The sequence below is a fragment of the Papaver somniferum genome, unplaced genomic scaffold, assembly GCF_003573695.1.
Source record: "Papaver somniferum cultivar HN1 unplaced genomic scaffold, ASM357369v1 unplaced-scaffold_10, whole genome shotgun sequence".
In the NCBI taxonomy this organism is placed as follows: domain Eukaryota; kingdom Viridiplantae; phylum Streptophyta; class Magnoliopsida; order Ranunculales; family Papaveraceae; genus Papaver; species Papaver somniferum.
The window spans coordinates 11,077,881-11,090,800 of NW_020618825.1; positions in this window are offsets into that span (position 1 = coordinate 11,077,881).

Consider the following 12,920-nt stretch of genomic DNA (forward strand, 5'->3'; position numbering starts at 1 on the left):
ATTTTTTATATTGTTTAAAACAATTTAGAATCAGACGGATTTTGGTTTGCCGTTTTTTTCCTTCTTTTTTTGAACGACATTTAGTTAGCCGTGTAGTGAAGACTATCAATCACTCTTTCAGTTGAAAGAGTATATGATAGAGTTTGGGAGGAAAGAGGGTTCCCCTATACTCATAGTAGCACAAAATTAGGTCTTTTTAGGTTATACTTTTTCATTTTGAAAGAGACTTTCAACCCCATATCCCTTTCTCTTATCGAAAAGAAACTTAGGGGAAACTTTAAGGAAAGATTGTTGGTGTTGGTGTTGAAGTTAATCTGAGCACGGGATGAAGGAGAGTGAGTTGTTACTGTGAATCAGAGATTAGGGTTCCGGGTATGATTGAGATGATGATAGATGAAGATTGAATGGGTTGATGATGAATTGATGATGTGATTCTGTTCTGATGACGAATCAAATAAAAAGGTAAATTAGGGTTTCGTAGAATTGAATCAGTTTTGTGTGAAATTGTTTATTAATTGGTTGTTTATCTGGATGGGTTATATGTTAATTGAAGATTTGTGTAAAAATTATAAGTGGAATTAAGTTTTGGTGAAGGTTTGAGAAATTAGAATCAGGGTTCATGTATTTGAAATATTTAGATAAGGAATCCAGGGTATAGTTTTGGTTATCATTTTACAATTGTTTTGGTAATGAATTGAAGAACATGTTTAGAATTTGGAGAACTGGATGCAGAAGATGATGATGAAGTAGTTGAGAGTCAGGGATGAAAGTTTTTGTGTTGGTGGTGATATGTGATATGAAATGTTATTGATGGAGTTATAGGCTGGGAATGATTGCAGGTGCAAGGAAAGTGAAATGGAGAGGATAATTAAGTTGTGGTATTACAGCTGAACCTAGAATAAGGGTTGACGTGCACTTGAAATGAGAATATGGATGATCTGTGTAGTGAGAGGGTAGTACTTTGTGAAGTATAACTGAATGGGTAATGGTTAAATGAGGTGAATGGCAGGAAAGAGGATTTAGTGGTTTGAAGTTAAGAGAATGTATGTATTGCTAGTGTTATTGTAAAAAATTGGTTCTATCAGTGTCAGGGGTGGTTGGAATTGGAGTTGTTTGTGAAGGTAGAAAGAAAATGGAATTCGAATCCTAGTGGTGGTACTGTTGAGTTACTGATGGTTGATTATGGTGATGTTTGAGATGAATTATAGGGAAGTGTAACAAAATATTGTTGGTGGTATGAACTGACGTGCACAAGAAGCTGCATATGGTTGAGCTAAGAGATGGAGTAAGTCTACTGTTGTGATGTGAAGAAACTGAAGAAGGATGTTCAAGTTAGGGGATGTTGATAAGAGACTGGTGCTGAGGAGACAGAACCAGTGCAAGACTCAGAATTGGTTATTTTGTTGAACGGACCTGAAGTGGATTGTTATATGTGGTTTCGTAATGAATGATGTCGCAGGTTTGGTTGTAATATCTGAACTTAGCACTAGGTGTTGTTAGTGAAGTAATATTGATACTACAACTTAGTTAGCTGGTGTGGGGTAAAGTAGTGTTGAACTCCAATTGGCGTTTGAAAAGATGTGTTCTGGTTAAATGTTAGTGTTCCCTGTGATGGATTGCAGAGGATTTGAATGTTGAGAGTGGAAATGATGATTGAACTGAGTTGGTAGTATGAAGAAAGAGTGTTAATTAAGAATGCACTTGTGAAGTTATTTGTATTTCAGTGTACTCTTGTATTGAATTGATTTTGAAATGTAAAAATGGTGAAGGTGTAAGAATAGAGTTGAAGTAATTTGTAACATGGTGTGCTTAGTTAAGCTTGTCTGACTGAATTGATTCAGTGTGACTTATATTGCGTTTTTGTCTGACCTAGCTTGTATCTGACTGAGTTGAATCGGCTTGACTCGGTGGACCTTGACTGAGTTGTCTCCTTTGACTTGATCCGGACCAGTGGACTGTTGACTTTTCATGGACTTTGACTTTGGCCCTTGACTTACGTTGACTGCTTGTTGATCATTGACCGTTAGTGACTGTCAGTTGACCATAATAGGCTAGGCCTTAGATTAATGGGCCAGATTAGTGGACTTGGGCTTAGGACTAGTTTTCCTATATTTGATGGTTGGACCCCTTGTGGTCTAAATTAGCCTATGGTTCCTTCTACAAAGTTGTAGATATTCATAAGACTTAGCTGATGGACTATAAAACCAATCCAATTGAATTAGTAAACTCTTGGTTATGTTAAGGATAGATAATAAAAAAGTTGTAAAGTCATAAATGGGCTTAGAACCATTAGATAGTTCACTTATAGCCTATAACTAAAGAATTGTATGTAATTATGTTATGAGCCTTGTGTGAGCCATTTGACTAGATTCTTAGAGTTGTTGTGTGATTGACAGTTAGTCTATATTAACAACGATCGATTCAAATGATGAACCAGTGGATCGTGGATCTCGAGGTAAACATGGATTGTCATCAAAAGAGGTGGGAATTTACATTAACTCTTTTGTAACCATTTTTGTTTCATTTTTAAAGGTTTATGTTTAACAAACTCATGCATTGTCTGATTGTGCATTCCATGCATTGTTTAATTTGAATTCTGATAGTTATGTTGGTTCTTTTAACTTTCCATTATTTGGAAAGGACCTGTAATGTTTTGTTCATCTTTGTGAATATTGTGGGAAATAAGAATTTCCATCTGTGGTATATAGGATACGCTTCTTCATTTATAACTACTTTCTTTCGAGCTTGTATGCTTATAAGGTGCTTGAATTTGGCATCAATATTATCCTATTAGGTGCTGGAATTTGGTATCAATATTATAAATTTCTAAGAAGGAGTTAGTTCCATATACATGATTGTTTATTTCAGTGTGTTGGTCTTCTTCTGATGTGTGGGAAAACATGTATTGTTTTCCAAATCATGCCAGAGATTACTTGAAAGTTAAATGTTATTTCTACTGGGCACCCCTTTTAGGGATGATGTTCTCACTCAATTCCCACTTTCAGTTTCGGAGACAGATCAAGATGTTCACGTGGCGATGAGAGCTTCGAGGAGTTGGTTACGTTAGTTAGTTAGCTTATGCTATGTTTATTTTGTGTTTATATTTTATTTGTAAATCAACTCACTATTGAATATGTATCATTTGAGAGGAGTTCTTGTATTTATTTCAGAGAGGGTTTAGATTCTGGTTAATTTTTGTTTAGACCTTATTTCTTATTTCTTAAAAAGATGTGTTAGAACCTTAGTGCCTCATTTTATAGTTAATCTTTTGGATTAGTCATCTGTTAGCTTTTGGGGCGCTACATAAGTCATAACAATTGACAATTAGTGAAATTCTTCATTCACTGCACAAGAAGACCAGTGAAAATAATGTACGGTATCTTGATAAGTGCATAATTCATATGATTTTAGTGTCCACTACATACTTGTTTAAGCTATTATTCTTGCGCATTTTCGTATTATCACTCTTGTTTGCTCTTATTTGTCTCTATTAAGTGAATCATCCAAAAAGGAGATACAAAGTGATAAAGATATCTAGGAAGAGAAGTATTCCAAGTTCCCAAGTCCAAGAGAAGTTGAAGAAGTGCGACGAAAAGGAGCAAAACGCTCAAAATCAAGAGACGAACCAAAGGCCGAGATTAACTCATACAAATTAAGGATTTCTCATCATCATACTGAAGAGAATTGAAATATAAAAAGAATGCAAAAAAAATGAGGTCATTCCGACTTCGAACGAAGAAGTTAGTGAGTGATAGAGAGGCGGAGAGAATAAGGTGTTGTCTCTCTTCGTTGGGATAAATGATACGGCTGAGTATTTTATCCAACCGTTAATTGTTTTAGATAAAATCTTAACCATATATGGTATTGTTACCATCCATTCAATCTAGTCGCACATGTGCAATTCAATAAATTTTAGGTGTTACTTTGCACACGGTTGGGCAACACATGTAGTATGGTCGGCCGTTTCGAAAGAAAAGAAGGATTTTATTGGAACCAAAACCATAAGAATGATTTTTTATATCCAAAAACTCAATCAAATTAATCACAAGTAAACCCATGATTAATTTAATCGGAATACACAATCAAATTAAACACAAAAGTGATCAATTTAATTGATTATGATCAACATAAAAGAACTTACGAAGCTACGACTAAGTTAACCATTCGAGAAAGATTAGCTTAATAGTTCATATACTCAACATAAGAAAGACTTATGGAGTATTGCAGTATACACATAAAATATGGATCAGGGATGATCAATACTGCGGAATATATAAGGATTCATTCTATCTTCAATCACTATTTGCATAACGATAATCAATAAACATCATCGTTGTTCTCAAAAGATTTTAACCTATCTTCCATCAAAAAAATGACAATATAAGCTTAACTTTTGTATTTGTCAAAAGTCCATTCATTCTTTAATCAATACATGAATACCGATCACAAACGACTTTACTTTTGACAAGGTATGGGACAATCAAGTTCACGGACGTAAACACACATATCCATAACATATTGAAATATAACAAATCCTAAATATTAAATATTGCAAAAATCATCTTCCAAACACTTTTAGAATTTAGACAAATAAATCTAAAAACATGAAGATGAAAAACGTTGGACATAACTATGTGTAAGCACAATAATTGCTATTTCAAACTCTAGTAATCCTTCTAAAAACAAGAATAAATTCTCATAAGAATTTTCCTAGGCATCAAGACAAACTCGTAATGCACATATAAGATGATTTGTCCTTAGAGAGTAGAACCAATCTTTTTCGCCCGGATTTTTACCAAGAATAGCTACCAAAGGCGTATAAAAAGATTTTCAAAGAAGAACATACAAAGTCATTAACGACCATGCACCATAGTTCACATAAAATGATTGTGAACATTCAAGAATCCCATAGTAATGCGTACTACTGCCCATTCTTGAACTTCCTTCTTTGTTATTCATCAACAACATTCTTGTAAAAGCTACAAATGATCTTATAAGAGTATTACTCCATGAATCCAAGTGACCAAGTTCAAGAGAAGTGGAACAAGTGCAACGAAACAGAGCAAAACACTCAAAAACAAGAGACAAGACAAATACCAATCATAACTCATCCAAATTCAATAATTATCACCTCCATTTTGAAGATAATTCAAAGAAGAGGAGAATGCAAAAATAATGAGGTCATTCCGAGTTTGGACGAAGAATATACGGCCAAAACAATTTTACCGAATATCGACGTCAAGTATGCATACGGGTTTGCAAACGAATTTTCGTATCCTGGAGCAGTATGCAGACGAGGTTTACGAACTTAAACCCATGGATTTTGGTTTTAAATGATGTTATGCATACTTGGTAAGTGTACCATGAAGTCCAAACATCCCGAACTAATGTTTTCAAACCTACACATATAAGAACCTTAAACACAGATCAAGTTAGGTAGAAAAGAACGATAAGAAATGTACGTGAATCATTATAAGTTCTCTTAGAAAATAAAAGTACAAATCTTGCTTAATTTTATAGACATACCTTTTTAGATGAATCCAATTGAATTCTACATCCTTACCAAACATAATCTGTGTGCCCTAATTTTCGTGCTTCCCTCACCGTATACATAATAGGGCATTCCTTGGTGAGGATGCACTTAAAAAACACTCAAGTTGTGTTGAGGTGAAAAATGTCTTGGTCACCATAAGTGAATTTTGTAAAGAGATCACTTTTAGAACCTTTCACATCCAAATCCATCTTTCAGAAGAACTCTTGAAGTTCCAACATCATGGATACTGCCTTCTCCATAGTCATGGAATTTTCTGGGAGATCATTTCTTTTCACACTCAAAGTGTCGTTGACTTTCTTTGGTACCCATTTATGAGTGCGTTTAGAAACAACCGTAACTTTCTTCCCGTTACTCTCTTCAATATTTCTTGAAAGAGGATTGGATTTACTATTCTTTTGCAAGTTAGTCTTTCTCCAACTGGGAACATCGAATCTTGTCTTCATCTTTACGAACTTATCCTTTTGATAACCATTACGATCGTGAAAAGTATTCGTATGACTTTTATAGGCAAAAATAGGTTTATCCCAACACTGATTCCTTTGCCTAAAGGTTGAACAGTTACAACCTGCAGCATTAAGGGGATTAGCCTTAACATATGATCTTGGTTTCACAACTTCTTGTGATGCCCAAACAAGAACATCATGAAGTTTCTCATTCCTTATACGGAAATGACATCTCCTTTCTAGGTGACCTTTATTTCCGCAATAGTGGCAAACATAAGGAATGTTCTTACCTCGATCCGTATGTGTTGACTTTAGAGGTTGATATACTTTGCTCTTTCGAACCTTAATTGCCGGTGAAGGTATTTCACTTTTTCCATCATTGGAAACCTTTTGTTGATAAGAATCACTATCCTTGACAAATTTTACCTCTTTGCTAATACTTGGAGCATCTATTCCCTTATGGCCCAATCCTCGTGTATCACGATGATTTTTACTTGCTCCTAGCATAGTGGTTAATTTGCTTGAACTAGTATTGAAATTTTTCAAGTCATCCTCCAACATCTTGATTTTATCAAGAGCAGCAGCTAAATCAGCCTCAAGGCGTTTTTCTCGAGCGAGACAAGCACTTTCTTCTGTCATCAAAACTAATTTGTTCAGAGTTAAACCTTGCTTCAGATTCTGCAAGTTTCTCTTACAACAAAAAGTAATTTTGATAAAGATTATCACATTCCAGTGACTTCATACGTAGGTTTTCCTCAGAATCCTTGAGGATCGATTCGTTAGAACGATTCGAAATATAAACACTTGCGTAACATCTTCTCAATTTCTTGTTTTCTCGACAGAGAGGAGTCAGAAGAGGTGGGACATGGGAAGTTTTAATCTTTTTCATCTTCCACGAATCAAAAAACTTAACATACTCTGAGACTTCCTCATCAACATATCTATCAATATCTGAATCACCTACAACAGAAAGTTCATCCAACTGTTCTTCTAGGAGAGTTTTCCAATCAACAGTTTTTACATCAAGAGAATGTTTAGGTATTGACTTAGATGTGACAGTTCTCTCAGTTGAATTCAAGCTTTTAGAATCATCTGGTAATTTCTGAACTGGTACGTTAATAGAGATAGCACCTCTGTCCATAAAGTCAGATCGCGACAAACACATACTTGTAAGGTCTTAAACGTGTTTGCATGCTCTGATACCAATTGAAGAAGCGAGGGTCTAACAACACCACCTAATATTTCGCTTAGCAATCTGTTTGTACTAACTCCAATATACGTTGCTAGAGACTGAACTAGACAGTCAAACTCAATCTAGCTTAAAGTATATCAAGGATTTGATATCTCTCTCTTGTTTGATTTACTCGATTTGATAGAAATCAACGAGTCTTTAATCAAACACAAGAAATAACTTGGATGGTACCAAAGACCAATATCCAAGGATCAATCAATGACAATCAACAACCAAAGGTTGGATTACTCTAATTGATGATCTAACGCACAACCTGTATTATTTCAATTATAAAGATAAAACAATATAATGCGGAAATTGAAATAACACAGACACCAGAAATTTTGTAAACGAGGAAACCACAAATGGATAAAAACCCCGGGACCTAGTACAGATTGAACACACACTGTATTAAGCCGCTACAGACACGAGCCTACTCCAAGCTAACTTCGGACTGGATTGTAGTTGAACCCCAATCAATCTCCCACTGATCCAAGGTACATTTATGCTCCTACGCCTCTGATCCCATCAAAATACTACGCACTTGATTCCCTTAGATGATCTCACCCACAACTAAGAGTTACTACGACCCAAAATCACAGGCTTTGACAATAATAACATCTGTCTCACACAGACAAGTCTATCAAAGGATCAATCTGTCTCCCACAGATAAACTGTAAAGGTTTTGTTCCGTCTTTTGATAATAATCATGGTGAACAGGAACCAATTGATAATTCGGTCTTATATTCCCGAAGAACAACCTAGAGTAATCAATCACCTCACAACAATCTTAATTGTATGGTAGCGAAACAAGATGTTGTGAAATCACAAACAATGATTCGAAGATGTTTGTGATTACTTTTTATATCTTGCCTATCGGAGATATTAATCTCAAGCCAATCAATCTGATTGTACTCGTACGATAGAAGATGCAAGATCAGATCTCACAACTATGATAAAGTAGTATCGATCTGGATTCACAATCCCAATGAAGTCTTTAAGTCGTTAACATGGTTTTAGAAGAAGAAAACCAAAGGTTAAAGGAGAATCGACTCTAGCACGCAAACTAGTATCACACATAAGGTGTGGGGATTAGTTTTGCACAATACTAGATGCCTCCTTTATATAAATGTTAGCTTAGTAACAAAGCATTCAATATTCACCGTTAGATGAAAACCTGATTTAGATTCAAGCTAATATTTCTCAACCGTTAGATCGAAAACTTAGCTTGTTACACACACTTAACGATGCACGCTTCTAGGTTTGTTAACCGTACCCAAACGTATGCACTTGTTGGTTCAACAATAGTTAACCAAAAGGTTAGCCACATGAGCATTTCATATCAACCATGTTCTTCTTCACCATAACTAGTTCAAATGACTTCAAATGAACTAGTTAGAGAGTTTTTCAATTGCAAGGAAATCTTATGTACTACATAAGACACAATTGAAGCAAAGATGATTTGATTCACTTGAATCGGTTCATGAACTTTTATAGATAGGGTTTGCAAACTACATTTCTTAGTCTTTTAAAGTTTAAGTTCAGAAATCATCTTCAGTTATATAACCTTCTCAAGTTCGCAGACTAGGTTCGCGGACTTAAGTTACCGGGGCAGAGTTTACAAACTCCATCAGAAATTCTCGGGTATGAGAACTTCGCCGGTTCGCGGACTTAGCTTCACGCAAGTAGTTTGTCAACTCCAGCAAAAATTCTCGGGTTTGAGAACTTCGGCAGTTCGCGGACTTGGCTCAAAACCATAAAGGAGCTACAAAGTGCTAAAGATATCTAGGAAGAGAAGTATTCCAAGTATCCAAGTTCCCAAGTCCAAGAGAAGTTGAAGAAGTGCGACGAAAAGGAGCAAAACGCTCAAAATCAAGAGACGGACCAAAGGCCGAGATTAACTCATACAAATTAAGGATTTCTCATCATCATACTGAAGAGAATTGAAAGATAAAAAGAATGCAAAAAAAAAATGAGGTCATTCCGAGTTCGGACGAAGAAGTTAGTGAGTGATAGAGAGGCGGAGAGAATAAGGTGTTGTCTCTCTTCGTTGGGATAAATGATACGGCTGAGTATTTTATCCAACCGTTAATTGTTTTAGATAAAATCTTAACCATATATGGTATTGTTACAATCCATTCAATCTAGTCGCCCATGTGCAATTCAATAAATTTTAGGTGTTACTTTGCACACGGTTGGGCAACACATGTAGTATGGTCGGCCGTTTCGAACTGCAACAGCTGTACAATAATTGTGAATTTAGCAACCGCGGCAAGCCGTTGCGAACTCTTTAAACTGTTGTGAATTGAGTTGCGAATTCGCAACGGCTTAAGAGTTATTGCGATTTTTTGTTGCTAATATGCAAAAATGGTGTAGTATGGGATTTACACATGGGATTTACACATGTGCGATTTTTTGTTGCTAATATGCAAAAATGCAAAAATGGTGTAGTATGGGACATATTTTCTAATCATTTTTCAGACACCTGCTAAGAAACTCTAGCATCCAAGAGTTTTTGCAAGTACCCCAACATTCAACGTCAATCCCCCGTAAGACCCTAAAGTTTTTGTCGGGTTTAACCAAATCCATTAACCCAACTCTCCACTTGGAGTGCCTAAAACCGAAAGACAGAACTGTGGTTTACATTTCTTTAAGGAGAAGGGAGAGTGAAATATCAGCATGTGGTTAAGTTTGCGATTGATAAAGAAATATTGATTTCCCCCCTCATTTTCTTCTCATATAGGATGCTGATTTCAACCTAATCTTTCACTTTCGGAATCGATTTGATGGAGAGAGATTTTTGATGGATTAGATGACGTTCCTGTTGGTTTGTGCTATAAAAGGTGTGAAAGAATTTCTGTTATTCAACTTAATTCCGATTCGAGGCAAGTTTTTCTTATTTAATTGATGGAAATGACTCGTTTCAATCTGCTTGTCTGTATATCACACTTGATTCATGTCTCATTAAATACTTTGTTATAAGTTCTTCCTTGAATTGATATAGTTGCAAAACAGGGAAATTAGGGTTTATACTCATTTTGGGTTTTATTAGAAATTAGGGTTTATACTCATTTTGGGTTTTATTAGAAATTGATGATTAAACTTTTCAATTCAAGTGATAGAAAAGCATGGGATAACCGTGTTTTATGTTAATTTCATGATTTTCAATTTTGTATTGTACAAATTATTAAATTTGAGTTTTGTGAAATTTGGAGTTTTTTCCCCTAAATTGGTTGGAAATGTCTAGCTCATGCTAAATGCTTTCATGGTTATGAGAATTTATTTCAATATGTGTTCAATGATGGTAGTGAGTTTAATTTCTTATATATGAGTTTGGGACCCTGACTTGAATGTACTAGAGAAGACATGTAAGGGGGAACCAAAAAGGGAGGTCTCCCTGCTAACACCAACACTCCCATTACCTGTTTGACAAAAGTCCCAAGAAAAGTTGGACAATTTTATACTCGTTTGGGGGTATCGTACCTTTGCTTTGTTACCCTGTATGGTCTAGTCTAATAACTTGTCACCCTTAATAATGGTTAATCTTATTTTTGTGCCTTTAAGTTCAGTTGCTTTATGCTAAGCGTAATACCACGATTAACTAATTGTTGTAAACATCAAACCTTACCAAAAGGTAGGTGACTTCTTTAATTAAGTTTATCATCTTGACTAATTGTTAGTTGGAGTGGCTTGGATGGAAAATATACTAGGTCAGTAGTCATGCTATCAATAATTTGGTTAATACTTTGAGGTCTTGGTTACGTTACCATTAGCTCATGGAGCCCTTTGGATTTCTATCTTATTCGCCGTGAATGATATGATACTGTACATCGTTTAGTATGAGTTACATTCCTTGTAATGTTGATACTACAGAAATCTCTCGTATACGTGTTGTCAATCGTCGTTCCGCCACGCACAGTTGCTGGTATGGAATATTAATGCTGTGTTTATTTACATTTTCTGTTGTGTATCCTTTTTCTAAGGATTACGTTCTGGGAAGTATTAGAGTTTCATTTCAATAGTATGAACCTCCCGGCTAGTTGATCTCAACTCATTGGTTTGGAGTTTGTTTAGTTTAGGTGGCTAATTCATGCAAAGGCAATTAGGCAATTTAGCACGTCTCTGGTATACATGAATTAAACCTTAACTAAGCTCATTGTAAGTGTAAATGGGGAAAATGGGTCTCGGAATTAATGATTTCAGAGCTACTGTTTTTAGCTTCTAAATCTCCTAAGTTCAGTTTAGTCCATCAACTGTTCGGTGTTAAGGAAATCTTTTAGGTTTGGTTGTTTATAAGTTACCAAATTTTGTGATGCTTTGACTTGAATTTGTAAATGGACTCCGATCACGGGAAGCTATAAACTTTAGTTAGTCTCTACTGAGTACACACATTGGTAATTAATTAGTGACATTACTATAGAAAATTAATTGCACTTTTGTTTGTACATATATCCATGGATAGTACTGTTGGGTAAAACTAGTTAGTGGATGTTTAGTGTTTGCTACCTAGTCGGTTATCATTCTTGACTGGAACTTGAACAGGGGTACATGGTACAATAATTTGGAAAAAACATTAGTTTTTGCTATGGCCTTGTTGATCTCTTAACAATTTCTTGCTAGTTTGTTTGATAATAAATTCAAATGTGAACTTGGGTCCTGTTTTAACGTTTTCTCTTGAAAATGGTTAGATTATTCATTATTTACGGATTGTTAAATGAACTTATTTTTATTCCGCATCAAGAGATTTTAGTGAATAGGAATTTTTATTTATGTAAATGCAGACTTGATACTTATATCCACTCAGTCGTGGTCTGGTTTTTCTAATAGTATTCCACAGGGAGTGCAAATATAATAGTGCTTGTTGTATGGATATTGGATTGTTGGGATGTGGAAGTGTTTTCCACGGGACTTTACGTAATTAACTTGTTTACATAGTTGAGTATTAGTATGTGTTAAGAAATGTATCAAGTATATCGTTTGTGAGTAATTAGAAATGTTATTACTCTAATTTAGTGGGGAATTAGAAATGAGGAATTGTCGAACAAGCTAATTATGGTAACTTGGAGATCATTGGGTATAAGGTCTATTGATTGTTGAGACATATAACTGGTCTTGGTTAATACATTTGTGTTTGTATTTATCATTATAGTTCGGCAAATAGCTAGGGTATTTTCTTAAATATGAATTAGATGTAGTTGTCTGCACCAATTGTGTTGGCTGCTTACTTCTTATGGGGACTGCTGTGGTTTTCGTCTCATTTTGAAAATAATGCTAACAGGAAGTAGTAGTTCAATGTGTAGATGCTAGCTCAGTTTAGTTGTTTGGATCGATCGGTATGTTCTCTTTCTTGTTAACAAGTAGTATTATTAGTAGACTTAAAGACCAAGGTATAGATTTTATGAATTGCAGCACTAATGAAAATGTAATTTCACATAGCCATAAAATGTCTGGATCTGTTTAGGATTAGGTGATAGAATTGAATGGGACCTTAATTACTCTTGTTTTTATGTCAGTTTTGACTTACCTTAAGCTACTTTGCTGTTGGCGGTGCCTGGAATCTAGGGATTCTGGTGAAATTATTAATACAGTGATGCAAGTGTTGTCGATGTGATGAGTTTGGGATAGTTGTTGCACTGCAATTCATACTATCCATTCTAAGAGATGATTGCTACCGTTGTGGGTAATTCATATC